This window comes from Cydia strobilella, chromosome 20 (assembly GCF_947568885.1).
Source record: "Cydia strobilella chromosome 20, ilCydStro3.1, whole genome shotgun sequence".
Taxonomy (NCBI): Eukaryota; Metazoa; Arthropoda; class Insecta; order Lepidoptera; family Tortricidae; genus Cydia; species Cydia strobilella.
In genome coordinates this window covers 3407547-3421294 of record NC_086060.1, presented here as the reverse complement: position 1 = coordinate 3421294, position 13748 = coordinate 3407547, and the positions used below count along the sequence as shown (strand labels likewise).

At 34.2% G+C, this 13748-nt stretch overlaps 1 protein-coding gene across 2 annotated transcripts in view; it reads right to left on the bottom strand.

Annotated features, from left to right (window-relative positions):
- Window positions 1-13748, bottom strand: part of LOC134750488 (mushroom body large-type Kenyon cell-specific protein 1) — a 235783-nt gene that overhangs the window by 132267 nt on the left and 89768 nt on the right. The window contains exon 1 of one of the 2 annotated variants that reach the window (XM_063685666.1): window positions 5198-5707. The exons of the other annotated variant lie outside the window; for it this stretch is intronic. The gene's annotated coding sequence lies outside the window, so the exon portion shown is untranslated. Of the gene's footprint in view, window positions 1-5197; window positions 5708-13748 lie in introns of those variants that run through there. 2 annotated transcript variants of the gene reach the window in all.

The window sequence follows — 13748 nt, the reverse complement described above, 5'->3', positions numbered from 1 at the left end:
TAAGTCCCCGGCAAGCTCGGCCGAATTTCACTTTCCCGTACAGACTGAGTTTCGTTCTCATTTTAAAACTACGTGTTGGATTGTAATGAAACTTTGAACATAGAATGACATGAGGTATATCTAGGTCTGTAATTAGTTTATATAGCATATAAAACAAATTAAATATAGCAAAAACAAGTTTTGTATGAAAAACTTAAATTCGCTGTATTGTTTTAACTATTGTATTTACCTACATAAGCTAATTACAGACCTATACCTTATCCTATTGTAAGTACAAAGTTTCTGAATCTAGCTTGCCGGGGACTCTTAAAATATAAACTTAATAAGTAAAAGTTGTTGCAAGAATTGACGTCAAATAATAATTGTTATTGCTTATTTTGGAGTGAAGGTAACAAGGTAGAGCCATCACACTTCATCGAAAAAAAACGATATCAAGCAATCCGGCATTATAATTTCAGATATACCTAGTTATGTATAAAAGCGACTAAATGGGGCATTTTCTATGGAAATGGACTTTATTAAACTTTAAAGGTTAACTGGAAGAGATCCCTTTAGGGATAAGGTCGCCTTTGTACAAATGATGCGTTTTTCTCGTGTTTTATGTTTATTTTTTATTTTCTTTATTGGGGAAAAAAACAGATACAGGCCAATAAGATTTACAGGCAAAGTTAAAACAGTACATATAGCCTACATCCTAAGACAATTCCCACTAGGAGGTCCGACAGTAGTTTTAGGATAGCATTGTGATCGGAACTAAATACACAGACATACACTATATACTTAAACTTAACAATAACGACATTTAACACTTCTAAAGTACATAAGCACAAGCATAGGTTTATCATTATTTTTGTACAATAAAGTTTTACTACTACTACTACTACTTTAATGTCGATGATCAGAACACAACAAACTCAGGGAGTGTCATAAAAAGTCATATTTTCATAGAAATGTGATATAAATAATGTGATAGAATCGTCACATGGCACGTTGGACTTTGCCTATCGTGTTAGATATAGCCGATTTATGATGGCGTATAACATTGACCGTCCGCAATTAGACGCATTGATAAGACTGCATATAATTGTATCGTTTGTATAGTTGTTTGTCCTAGGTCAAACGAAGACTGTACATGTTCCATGTCTTGAAAATAATAAAATTTTAGACTGTAAAACATTAGTTTTTAAAACATGCTGTGTTGCTTTCGTTTTTACCAAGTCAGCGAAAAATAATCTATTATTTAAATAAGAAAACTGTAAACAAATGATAAACACACATATGCTAATCATAATAACGCAAAATACATCATGGTCACGGCACCAAACTGTGACGATTTTGTGTCACTAGGAAGACAGAGGTCAAACGAGAATTAGACAATATGTCCCCCGTATAACAAGTTACGCTGGAAAGGGTTTACTGTAGAACCGGGCAGAAAATCCAATTTGTAACTGATTTTACAGTGGCTGTGTATTTTTACAGTGGCTGTGTATTTTAGAGTGGCTGTGTATTTTACAGTGGCTGTGTATTTTACAGTGGCTGTGTGTTTTGAGCAGAATAGTGACCCTAGTGTAAATTTCATTCGATAGGGTAACGTGGCGGCCGCATTTGGGTTGTGTCATCTTGTATGACATTAAGAGTTTCCAAAACGGCCCGCTTGGCGCGCTGCTCAAAATCCCATACAAAAATAGACACTACACTAGGGGTTCTGGAGACAACAGAGCTTGATTTATGGTAACTTAAAGTAGGTTTCAAGAACGTATTATTTGAAGATCAGGCAGTAAAAACGCATTTTAATTTACAAATACAGATAAAGCTTTGTGTATAATTTGACGAAAGTATTTATTAGTTTATTTATGCTCCTAAAAATACACATTATACAAAGTATATTTCTTCAACAGTTTTGTGTCCCACGTGCAAAATGTACTTTGCTTCGATGTAGAGGCGAAACACGTGTTGAGGTTTTGTTTGTTCTTGTTTGTGTTTGTGTATAGGTTAGCTGTAGATATATACGTATAGCTTTACATTATGTATGTAATTTGTGTACAGAGGACATACGCCAATCGATATAATCTGCTATTTTCGACTTTAACTATAAAGTTTTCTGTGTAGTAATGAAAATGAAATTGAAAATAAAAAATGATTTATTGGTTTCACAACAGGTTTTAACTAGAATCAAAAACAAGAAGTAATATACTGATTCAAGGATATTCTATTTCTTCGTATTTTCTCAAAAGGATAAGCTGAAAAGTGATAAAAATATCTACTACCTGACATAATGTATTTTTTGCATATTACATATTTATAAGCATACATAAATATATTTTCTCTCGGCATTTCCTGAATGACTGTTAAATATTCCGAAGGACAACGTTATTTTACATTGAATAATTCAATAAAAAACCCCACTCAGTAAAATAATAGTGACGAATCAAATAAACCGACCGGTCATAAAAGCCAAGCGTTTACTAAACTAAACGCGGCGCAAATAAGACAACCTTCAAAGCTAGTTCAATTTTCAAGATGGCGGCTGCTCGGTTGTAGGTTATGTAGTAACATTGACAGTCTGCGCCTGAGTGGAGCCTTGGCCGACCGACCAAGGACTCGCGGCCGTTCTAAATTTGAATTCAAAGTGGAATTTGAGTTTTTAAACGCTATTTTCGAGTTCGGATTTTGAATGATGATGCGTAACGGTTATTTATGGCTTTTAGGATAGGTTTTGATACTTTTTGCAAAAAGTAAAATCTTTATCATTCATTTTTATTTCGTGTAGGAGTTGCAGGACTATGAAAACTATAAGCTTTTAAAATTTGAACTGGATATATTTGTGTTTTCATTATTTGTAAATAAGTATGTTACCGTGCCTATTGTTCCTATTATTTATTATGTGTATAAAAACACGTGACTATAACCTACATATATCCATTTCATATCTAACTACTATTCTTGTTACGTAACCGTAAAAAAATATATTACTTAACCCACAGTGTTTAGACACCTAAATATTAGTTCGGTCAATAGGTTACGTTAGCTAGATTCCAAGATGGCGGCGGCAGGTTGTAACATTGACAGCTGCGCGCGCGTTGCGTAAGGCGCCTTGGCCGCGGGACCAAGGACTTTGACACTTAAGTTACACTAGTGCATCTTTTTCTAGCGTGAGGGGTGTGACCGGGATGCCTTACGCATGTGATAGATGTCAATGTGCTGAGTTATTTAAAGTAGCATACACTGTAGTTCAAATTACCGTTGAAAATATATTTAAAATAAGTGGGATTTTCGTTATATTTATTCATTTTTCTTACCATAACAGAACACGCTTGTGGTACTCATAAATTTGTCTATCAATTATTATTTAGGTATAAATAAAATAAATCTACAATGCAGGTTTCGTTATAATCGTCTAAATTCTAACTGTTTTATTAATATTTGTATTTATATGTGATTTTTTTATTGTACTCGCAATTCATTGTTTTTTGTGTTGATAAATAAATATATTTTTTTTTATTTGTTTTTTTTTTTAAGTTTAATTTAAAATAACAATGTAAAAAATACAAACCGTGTATTTACGTTATTAGTATTTTTTTATGTGAATAAATGCTTGTTCTTACAACAAAGTTAATTTATATGTAGGTAGATAGTAAAAGTAATATGTAAATAACAGGAAATTAATGTTTTAAATCATAATTGAACATAAACGTAAAGATTACTCCCAAGTACACAACAAGTTGTGCCCAAGTGCAGTATCGCTTCCTGGCGCCGTGACCCGTTTACAAAATGCATCGTTATTTTTCCGATCGACTTTATTTTTTCCTTGATTGGGTTAAATAATGAGGTCAAAAGATAATTTCGACACGGTTTCATTTGATTGATAAAAAAATAAGTTTCATAATGCTGTAGCTTTTTTGTGTTTTAAATATACTTGGAAATTACAAACCTAGACGTGGCGAAACATGAATTATACATTAAATTATATTCTCTTAGTTTTATTCTTGCACCACTTTTAGATATTACATCTCTGTTTAGCCCTATGGTTGACTGGTAGAGAATATATTTGTGCATCGAGTCCGCCATTTGTATTTCAAATTTTATTTTTAACTTCCGAGTAGTAAAATTAAATTTGAAATATAATTATAATATAATAAGAATATTATTATTTTTTGTATTTTGTGCAATAAAGTTTAAATAAATAAATAAACTACATACCTACTTAGTTTAAATCTATCTATGTGATAATAATTAAATTTGTCAAAACGGAATTTACGACTAATAAGTGTACCTATAGCGTACCAAACACTGCTATTATTATTAATTTAATAATTTCAATAAGACAAAAACAGATTTTTAAAATATTTAGAAAAAATTTGGTATAAAGCTTTCAAATTGCAATGAACGGACCTAGGATTATTTACTACAAATATGATTTATTACAAAAAATAAAATAATATAAAAAATAAAATAATATCTTTATATGAAATAAAGAATGGGTTACGGCGGGAGCTTAAAAAGTTCCGTCGGTAACATTTTAGCCTACGCTCGCGTTCGCGATCGCGCTTTTATTAATTTGGTCATTTAAACTCATTAATTATAGTTTTTATTTATTTTAAATTATCAGAAACTCCTAATATTGCATTATTAACTAAGTTTAGCTTTATTTCGGTAAGTTGTGTTTAGTTTAAAAGTGATATTTAAAGTATTTCTCGTTAAAGTTCATTATCAAAAATGTATTGTTGATTAAATGTTAAAACAGATCAATCTGATGTTCAATTGAACGTCTCAATCGTAGAAAATTGCGATGCGAAACTCAAAACTAGTTTTCTATTCCGTCATTAGCCTTCGATCAAAATATAGGTTGTAATTCACACACACCAACAAATTCACACAGGCGCGCTAAAACGGAATAGTTATAGAAAAAGAGAGGGACAGATAAACGATAACGACTATTGGTGGGGCGAGTGGTGGGGATTCATAAGAAAAACACAAAAAATGTGCGTGAACCCTACACACACTACGTCACGCACACAGAGTCACCGCTAAGTCAAGGAGAACGTAAGATTAAGGGCACATAAGTATTGACTTTAGTCAACTTACATCAAACGAAAGCGATTTCTATTCCAAATTCGAATTCACAAACTTAGTTAACGGAGTTCGAAAGCGCGCGTTCGAATTTCAAAAAACCGCTCGAAAACAAAAGTTTACTCACATACGTCAGAGGTGGCCTGCTCTTCTTCGGTCCAGTTTGACACTTCGGCGGTAATTTTGTAAAAAAAAGAAAAAAATCCAATCTCGAATTTCACGTTGTCATGTACACTATCCGTATACGGCACTGTCACTTAACATACACATCACGGCCGTCACAAAATACGCTATCATATACTAAAAGGGTCCTAAGATTCCGTTTGATATGTCACTTTTTTAAACTTGAAAAAATATTTCTCTCGAATGATATGGTAAGTTTTTAGGAAAATATAGTTTTTGTTTATATATTTTTTTTTTGTTTTGGGGGTGTTTTTTTAGCGTTTGTGGGTGGGATGCGACTCTCCGCCGCTTGTGCATAGACGACACTGCAACTGCACCGAGAGCGCCTCGACTCGGCGTGCGTACTTAGCCATTACCTTGTATTTACTGCGATCGCGCTATACGAGCGCACATCTTGATACTTGCGGCGATGGACAAGAGGAAAAATGGGGAAGTTTGTGAAAAGCGATAGATTAACTAAAACATGCTGCATGTTGTTGGTAATTTTCACAGACGTGTGCGTGTGTATCAAAGCTAAAAGTGGATGAAAGAGTTTTTTTAGTCAAATGATTGCAATTTTATTTTATAATTCGACGTATTCGTCCCTCAAAATAGATTTGGAAATAACTTATATAGGTAGTGAAATTTGCACATTGAAAACATAATAAGTTTACTAACGTCAGTTATAATAAAAATATCTTTGAAAATGTGAAATGATGTGTAATTACTCACAATATTTTTATTTATGTCTGAATTAAATTGATTGAATGGAATTGAATTGAAAATAACTTATATACCGACATGTGCATTTTGAATACATAGTAAGTTTATATTTAAAATGGGTTAGCAAAATCTATTAATGACAACTTTTATACTTACGTAAGTAAAAAAATCCTTTTATATAGCCATTACTTTAGTGATTGAGGGAGGGATATACTTTTATGAAATATGTACCTACTAAAATAAAATAAGAAATATGGTATAAAATAATTACTTAAGCTTAACCTCTTATTTCGAGACCCTTTCTTTACTTACATTTGGAAAAAAAGGCAATATTTACTTCAAATAAACGAAATATGTACATACAAATAAGTACAGCTTTTTAGAAGCATTGACTTAAAATCTATTTTAACATATTTAAAAAATATAGAGTTACTTGGATTTATATCATAATCAATATTACATAATCCTATACCTACGTTTACTAACCTTACCAACTTTTAGTATAATAATTATCCAAATTTCCAAAATATCTCTAACTCGTCTAAGACGCGAGCTCGCAACGATCACGACTGTCCGAGCGCGCTATACTGCACACAGACTGCATTTTCGCTCGCGAACACGGGTCTATGTGTGCGTGCCCGCGATCATACGAAACCTCGTGCATTTCAGTTCTACTTACTTATCAAACCTTTTTCAAATACTCACTTTCATATTCAACCATCCAAAAACGCCTTTGCCCAAAAATTTAAGCCTCAACGCTCGATTATCAAATTTTAAAATTTGAAAATAGAAGATAATTACGTTCGTATTGGTGTGTTGGTATTGAAGGTTGCGTTTGTGTGCGCTTTTTTATCGTTTTTTTCTCGGCGTGTGGGTGCGTTCGATTGTGTATTCTGTGTGTCTGTGTGTGCATAGTGCATAGGGATGCACCCATGTGTTGAGTTCTTGTAAGAAAATGGTTGTTAAAAATTTTAGCCGCGAAACATAGATGGCGTTACGACGGATATTCGAACGGTTCTATTTTGCTAGGTTTTTAAAAGGATAGGGTTGACACAACTGGCATATTAGTGTCAGTACAAATACAAAGAAAAAACATTATTTAATTAGAGAATGGTACGTTTAACCTCTTTTCTGTGTATGAGAAGGATCCTGACAGAATTTTTAGTCATCTTTTTGAAAACAAATTCTGGAACGATTTCTTCTGCTCTACACACAACTGAGGTTTGAACCCACGAATTTGGATCACCACACTTTGTTGTGACTTTGAAAGAAGTTCTAGGGGTCGAATTTTGGGCTTAAATAATGACTTTTCTGAATCTGGGGGTTTTCAGAAAAAATGGTACCATTTACTTTTTTTCGAAAAACCATCAAATTTTGGTTTATTTAGACTCAGAATTACGAGTACTATTGAAAGAAACAAAGAAAAGAAGTGTCCCCAGTTTTTCATACAAATTTTGGGTGTCAGCTTTGTAACGGTCCCTACAAAATGTATGTGAAAAAGTGAAAATGCGTTACAAAACTGTCATTTTTGGGACAATTTTTTTTATATTTTTAAATCAATAGTCCTTGTGATTCTGAGTAGAAATAACCCAAAAGTTGATGGATTTTCGGAAAAAGTAAATCGCACACTAAGTGAAAATGCGCATCTATGAAATAAGATTTTTTTTTTTTAATTAGACATTTTTTATTTCTACTCAGAACCGCTTTTTCGATCGTAATAGGAGAAAAAAGTGTCCCAATTTTTTTTTCATTCCGTTACCAATTTTTCATATATTTGTTATGACCGTTTCGGAATGGAAGGAAAGAAAAATGTATGTAAATTTTGAGACACTTTTTTCTCGAATTAGGATCAAAAGAGTTCGTGGATCTTGAGTATAAATAACATAAAAACTCCCAAAACAGAAAAAAAAGTGTAGTGTACATTATAAAATGTGGTATTTTCTATAAAAAAGGGACCTTATTGTCGATGGCGCTTGCGCCATTATTAACGATGCTCCGATATACTCGTACAATGCCGCGCGACGCTGTGCGGCGTAAGCGCCATCGACAATAAGGTCCCTTTTCATAGAAAATGCCCCAAATAATATCTACTAGAATAAATATATCACTAACATTTTCTTTATTTTGCGGTTTAGGTGGAAATTCAAATGTCAGATTGAGTTCATGTTTTAAAAAGACAAAACGCTAGTAATATGTAATTTTATCAAGTTACTTTTGTGAGTCATACAATGATTCATACCTAATGTATGTATAGTTCTTTTGTGTCGTAATTAAAAAAAAGGTCATAATAGTTGTATTTACTTATGTTAGATTAGTTTTTTTTAACAGAACAGTTTCGATTACCTAGTTATTATTTATATAGTCACGTGGATTTTATCAATTATTGTAACAAAGAAACTAAAGAGTTACTTTATTTCATTGAACATAATACATTTATTACTACTCGTATTTGGCACGGCACATTGTGACAGGGCTATAACCGCGAAAATCGAAGTTCGCAATTGCGGGCATTTTTCTCTGTCACTCAAATTACACTTTCATTGGACTAAAAGAGAAAGATCGCCGCATTAATTTGCGAATTTCGGTTTTCGCGGTAGCCCCTCAGTGAACTAGTATTTTGCGCACATTTAGCGCCACGACTGCCACGAGTTGTTGTTTTGGCATCAAACCATAGAAGCGGAGCGTGAATCTCGCGACCTAGACGCGTAAGCGCCATTAATTTTACGACGCTTACGACGTTTTGGTCGCGTGGTACAGTTGCGATTGCGACAATTTCATTGTTATGGCTTCTCTATAGTAGCAAAGAGGATATAATAGGATAGAGCGGTACTGTCATAGTAAATTTTGTAACCACAGCAAATTCACTGCCATCTATCCACACCTTTTAAAACTAAAAATGAAGATTTATAAAAATACGATAAAATGTATTTAAATATGGATAAATGTTTTTTTTTATTTGCATTAACCTATATCCTTTCACTTATATGCATTAAAATTATTAAATAACACACGAAACCGTCAACGCCCTCTATACGAGAGTAGGCCAAAGGTAGTGGCGCCATCTGATCGAGAATCAAATTTTCGTGATTTTTCGAGGCACGTTTTTTCCTAAGACTGTATCCATCTATTACGGAGTTATATCTATCTTTGGTAATAGTAACTCTATGCTTGATTTAGGTACCTACGTTTGACTGTCCAGCCAAATATGAATTTGAGCCGTTCAATACATATTGTTATATTTAATTTTCAAGTACGAGTCGGACTCGCGCAAGACGGGTTCCGTACCATTACGCACAAAACGGCAAAAAAATCACGTTTGTAGTATGGGAGCCCCACTTAAATATTTATTTTATTCTGTTTTTAGTATTTGTTGTAATAGCGGCAACAGAAATACATCATCTGTGAAAATTTTCACGGTTCATGAGATACAGCCTGGTGACAGACAGACGGACAGCGAATTCTTAGTATTAGGGTCCCGTTTTTACCCTTTGGGTACGGAACCCTAAAAATTATACAATGTATTATTTATATATATATACTTAACTTGGCATGAGCGTAGCCACGTTCCTGCCATATCCGCCTTTTACCAAGAACATTGATTTACTGGAATCTACAAGAGCGTACTTAATATAATAAATATTTGTTTTTAGGGTGTGTTATAATAAATAAATTATTTTCTTTTGTAATTTCTTTGTATTATACTTTCTAGCAATGAAAACTAGTACCAGACTCCATTATATCACTTGAATCATCATGTTATTTCGAATGTCGCTTTAAAAGAGAGCGTAACTTCATTGTGTAAGTGTAATTGGTGTAAACCGTTCTTGTGAATATAAATAAATATAAATTGTATGGCGGCAGTTAGATGCGTGTGACACTTAGTAAAGACTTAAATTGTTTGTCACTTCCTGTAGAATTAATTCTTTAACTAAAAATGTCACCGCCTGAGATAAAGGCTGCGATTACACAATTAGCTCATAACTAGACAATTATTTATATTTACTACTGGGTAGGAAATATTTTTCTTACCTTAAGATAACGGTGTCGACCGTGAGTGATGTTTTTACAGATTTACAGTTTTGGATATACGAACATACGTACGTTTTGAAAAAAAAAACCGGCCAAGTGTGACTCGAACTCGCGCACCGAGGGTTCCGTACTTTTTAATATTTGTTGTTATAGCGGCAACAAAAATACATCATCTGTGAACATTTCAACTGTCTAGCTATTACGGTTCATGAGATACAGCCTGGTGACAGATAGACGGAAAGAAGGACAGACGGACAGCGCAGTCTTAGTAATAGGGTCACGTGTTTACCCTTTGGGTACGGAACCCTAAAAAGATTAAAAAATCCATATTTAAAATAAAATGTTATCGTAGACTGTACTTTTATTTATATAAATAAATACAGGTAATGAGGTCAATGAAAAGTCAATTGCCTCTTTTTTGTTTGAGGAATTATTGGAGTTAACTTTTGTTAGATCTATTTTCTGATTACTGTTTTTTTCTTGTGGTTTTTAAATTGTGGATTGTTTTTGTATAATTATAATCAATTGTTATTTTCCACTTAACGATCATAATATAAATTCGTATAGATTAGTGTAAAAATAATTTATATTGTAATTTAATATTATGAAATAAATAAATCTAAATCTATAGTAAAATACATTGGTGATAAACCAAATTATCCCGTGTGTTTATTATTTTTAAATCCCTATTTGTAACGTAGATTAATAAAAAAAAATGTTATTTATTGTCGCAGTAAAAAAAAGAGTAGTAGGTGCAATAAGTAGGTAATAATTTAGTTAATTTATTAAAACCTACATTCAAATTATTGGTTAGACAATAAAAATAAGCCTGCCAATACCGTTATACCGATCGCGTTTTTAGCGTTAAATTCGGACGGACGTTTCGGTGAGCAATGACAAGTATGACACACGAGTTGTTACAACGCAAGACGAACGGCACTGGCGGACCAGTGTAAGTGACCTAGGAGACGTAATCAAGAGCTTATCGGGATGTTGTGTCTCCTGGGTCACTCTGTAAACCATAGTGTTACTTATATATATGTACCTACTTAAGAGACACGATTCATTTGAAGTTCAACCTGAAGGCTTGCGTTGCGATCTTGGAGCATTTGCTGTAGTTCTGCTGCAGAAGGGGCAAAGAGAACAATGTCGTCAGCGAAACGAAGATTTGATAGTCTATCAACGACGACTATTCCCCTAGCCTCCCAGGCTCTTGAAAATTTCTAAGAGGGTGCTTGTGAATAGTTTAGGAGACAGCGTAAAACCAGGCGTGTCTCACTCCGCGATTTCGTCGCGTCGCTACAAGTACCTGCGGCCGCCTCAATTTTGAGGTTTAGCCATAGTAATTGCCGTACCCCGCTATGGAACGGACGCCTGCACGCGCTTGCGCCGCCTTGCGCGTAGTAGTCGCGTTTTGTTAGGGAGTGAATCTTCTGTACCTAGTACTATTATAATTATATTCTGTGGTAAAACTTCTAATCGCTGTAATAGTCAATAGTCAATATATTCTTTATTCAAATAGGCCTAGCAACAAGCACTTTTAAATTGTCAAGTTTTAAATATTACCTTAATCTAAATATCAGAGTAATTTATTGATGCAGTTATTATTATTCATAAAAACATTGAATTATTATAGATATGTAATTTCTTACATTATCTAATAGTAACGAAAAGTAGTACCAGACATAGAAATTATGTTTGCTGTGGTTTGACGTGACTCTTAAGGGGCCCACTGACTATCAGTCCGCCGGACGATATCGGCCTGTCAGTTGTTCGGAACTGTCAAATTTTTGTTCTAACTGACAGGCCGATATCGTCCGGCGGACTGATAGTCAGTGGGCCCCTTTAAGTAGCGTACAGTATAACCAGATACCAAATCCTAATACGTATAGATTTTATGGTTTGAGGTTCAAGTTATATTAGGCACGATTAGAATCGGAGCGAGACGCTTCGCGAATCAGCCGTCTGCGCGTGACATGATCCAAATAATGACGCGCAGCGGGGGCCATATTGTATTTGCAATTGTATCTTTATTAGCCATTGTTTTTCTGTTTTTGTCAATTTGTTCAGTGATAACTTGGCTACATTTGTTGGAGTTGTGGCTTTAGCCACGAAAGCTGAAGACGCTGGTTGGTTGGTAGCAAGTATGCCTTTGTCATTTATCTTGAAATTTAATTTAGAATAAGTTTCACTAACGCTACCTACTTACGCTCTTTTAAAACATTCTGAAATATTTAGCATAAAATATGACATAAACATTCAAGTAACATATAGGGTCAAGGCGGAAACAGTGACTCAAGTCAAACAGTGGCTCAGTCGCCCAAATGTCGCTATACACTGTAGCACCCTTACGTGTGAATAACCAATGTTTCTGCTAAGCTCATAGCCTCTCTCATGTCGTAATTAGGTTGAGTGAGCCACTGTACCTGGCTATTTTTTTCTTAGCCTGTTCCCTCCTTGACCCTACTCATGGACAAATTTAAAGGATCGCAAAAAAAAGGTATCACAGGATTACAGCACCTAGAGTAATTTCAAAATTAGTAATTAAACTTTTTTTTGTGTACCTCTAAATTTGTCCATGGGTGTACATAAATGTCTGATTAGTACTAGTTTCTGTTGCTAGAAATTGAATTACAAATAAATTAAAGCGAATAAGTTTCACAATACAAAATTTATATTCGCTCTATTTTTCTTGTATAACAATTTTAGCAACGAAAACTACCTAGTACCAGACCACAGAATAAATAATAGTAGGTAAGGTACTACACCGTACAGAAAGGAAACTTCCTACAGAATCGAAGTTTAACAGCGGTTCAGGGTCGAATCATGCTGTCACTTTCTCAAGAAACTCCAAATATTAACTCTACCGTCAATGTACATCCTTGAATCATGCAAATTTGTTAGGAAACATACGGAGTTGTTTACTCCGACAGCACCAAAAATCAAAAGGAACAATAGAAACTTAAATAAACTTCAATTACCCCTCTCAAAACTAAAAATAGTCTCATCTAGCCCCCACTACATGCTAATTAAATTATACAACCACCTAATACCAAACTCCCTAAAAAATATTGAAAAACTGCCGATGTTTAATAAACACTTAAAAACATTTTTAGTCAACAAATGTTATTACAATGTGAATGAATTTTTAAACGATAAACATGATTAACAATGTTAATTTAAATGCATGTTAGTTCTAAGTATATTGCTGTGCCCTTGCAGGGTGTCACATGTTAACCCACCTACTTATAAGCTCCCACCTAATAATGTGTAATGTGATATGCAATAAACAATTTTGAATTTTGAATATATGGCACTATCCCTTTCGGCTGTTTAGGGTTGTCGAAATTCTGGTCATTATCTTATCTGTGGTCGTGCACGCAAAGGGACGTCGTGCCAACCCTAATAATTGCTCGGAGCAATGCTGAGCCGAACGGAGCCGAGTTTGTCCGAAGCGAGGAGTTTCGCACCCCTGACCAGACATAGATAAACATATGTTACGTACATGTTTATGGCAAGTTCCATGTAAGTCTGCACGTCGTTTTAAAATGAAAGGGTCTCCACAAATATATCGACGCGGAATCGGCTAGAGCCGATAGAAAAAAACCTTTATTACTACGCAATAAGAGCGAAAATGCGTCGGCGCGTCGGCAGGCGCCGGCCGATGCGATGCGAAAAAAGGTTTTTTCTCAAAAATGGACGGCAAAGTCGACGTTGCCGGTTAAAAAGTTGGTCGCGAAGTGCGTTGTTTATGGTCAGAGAAA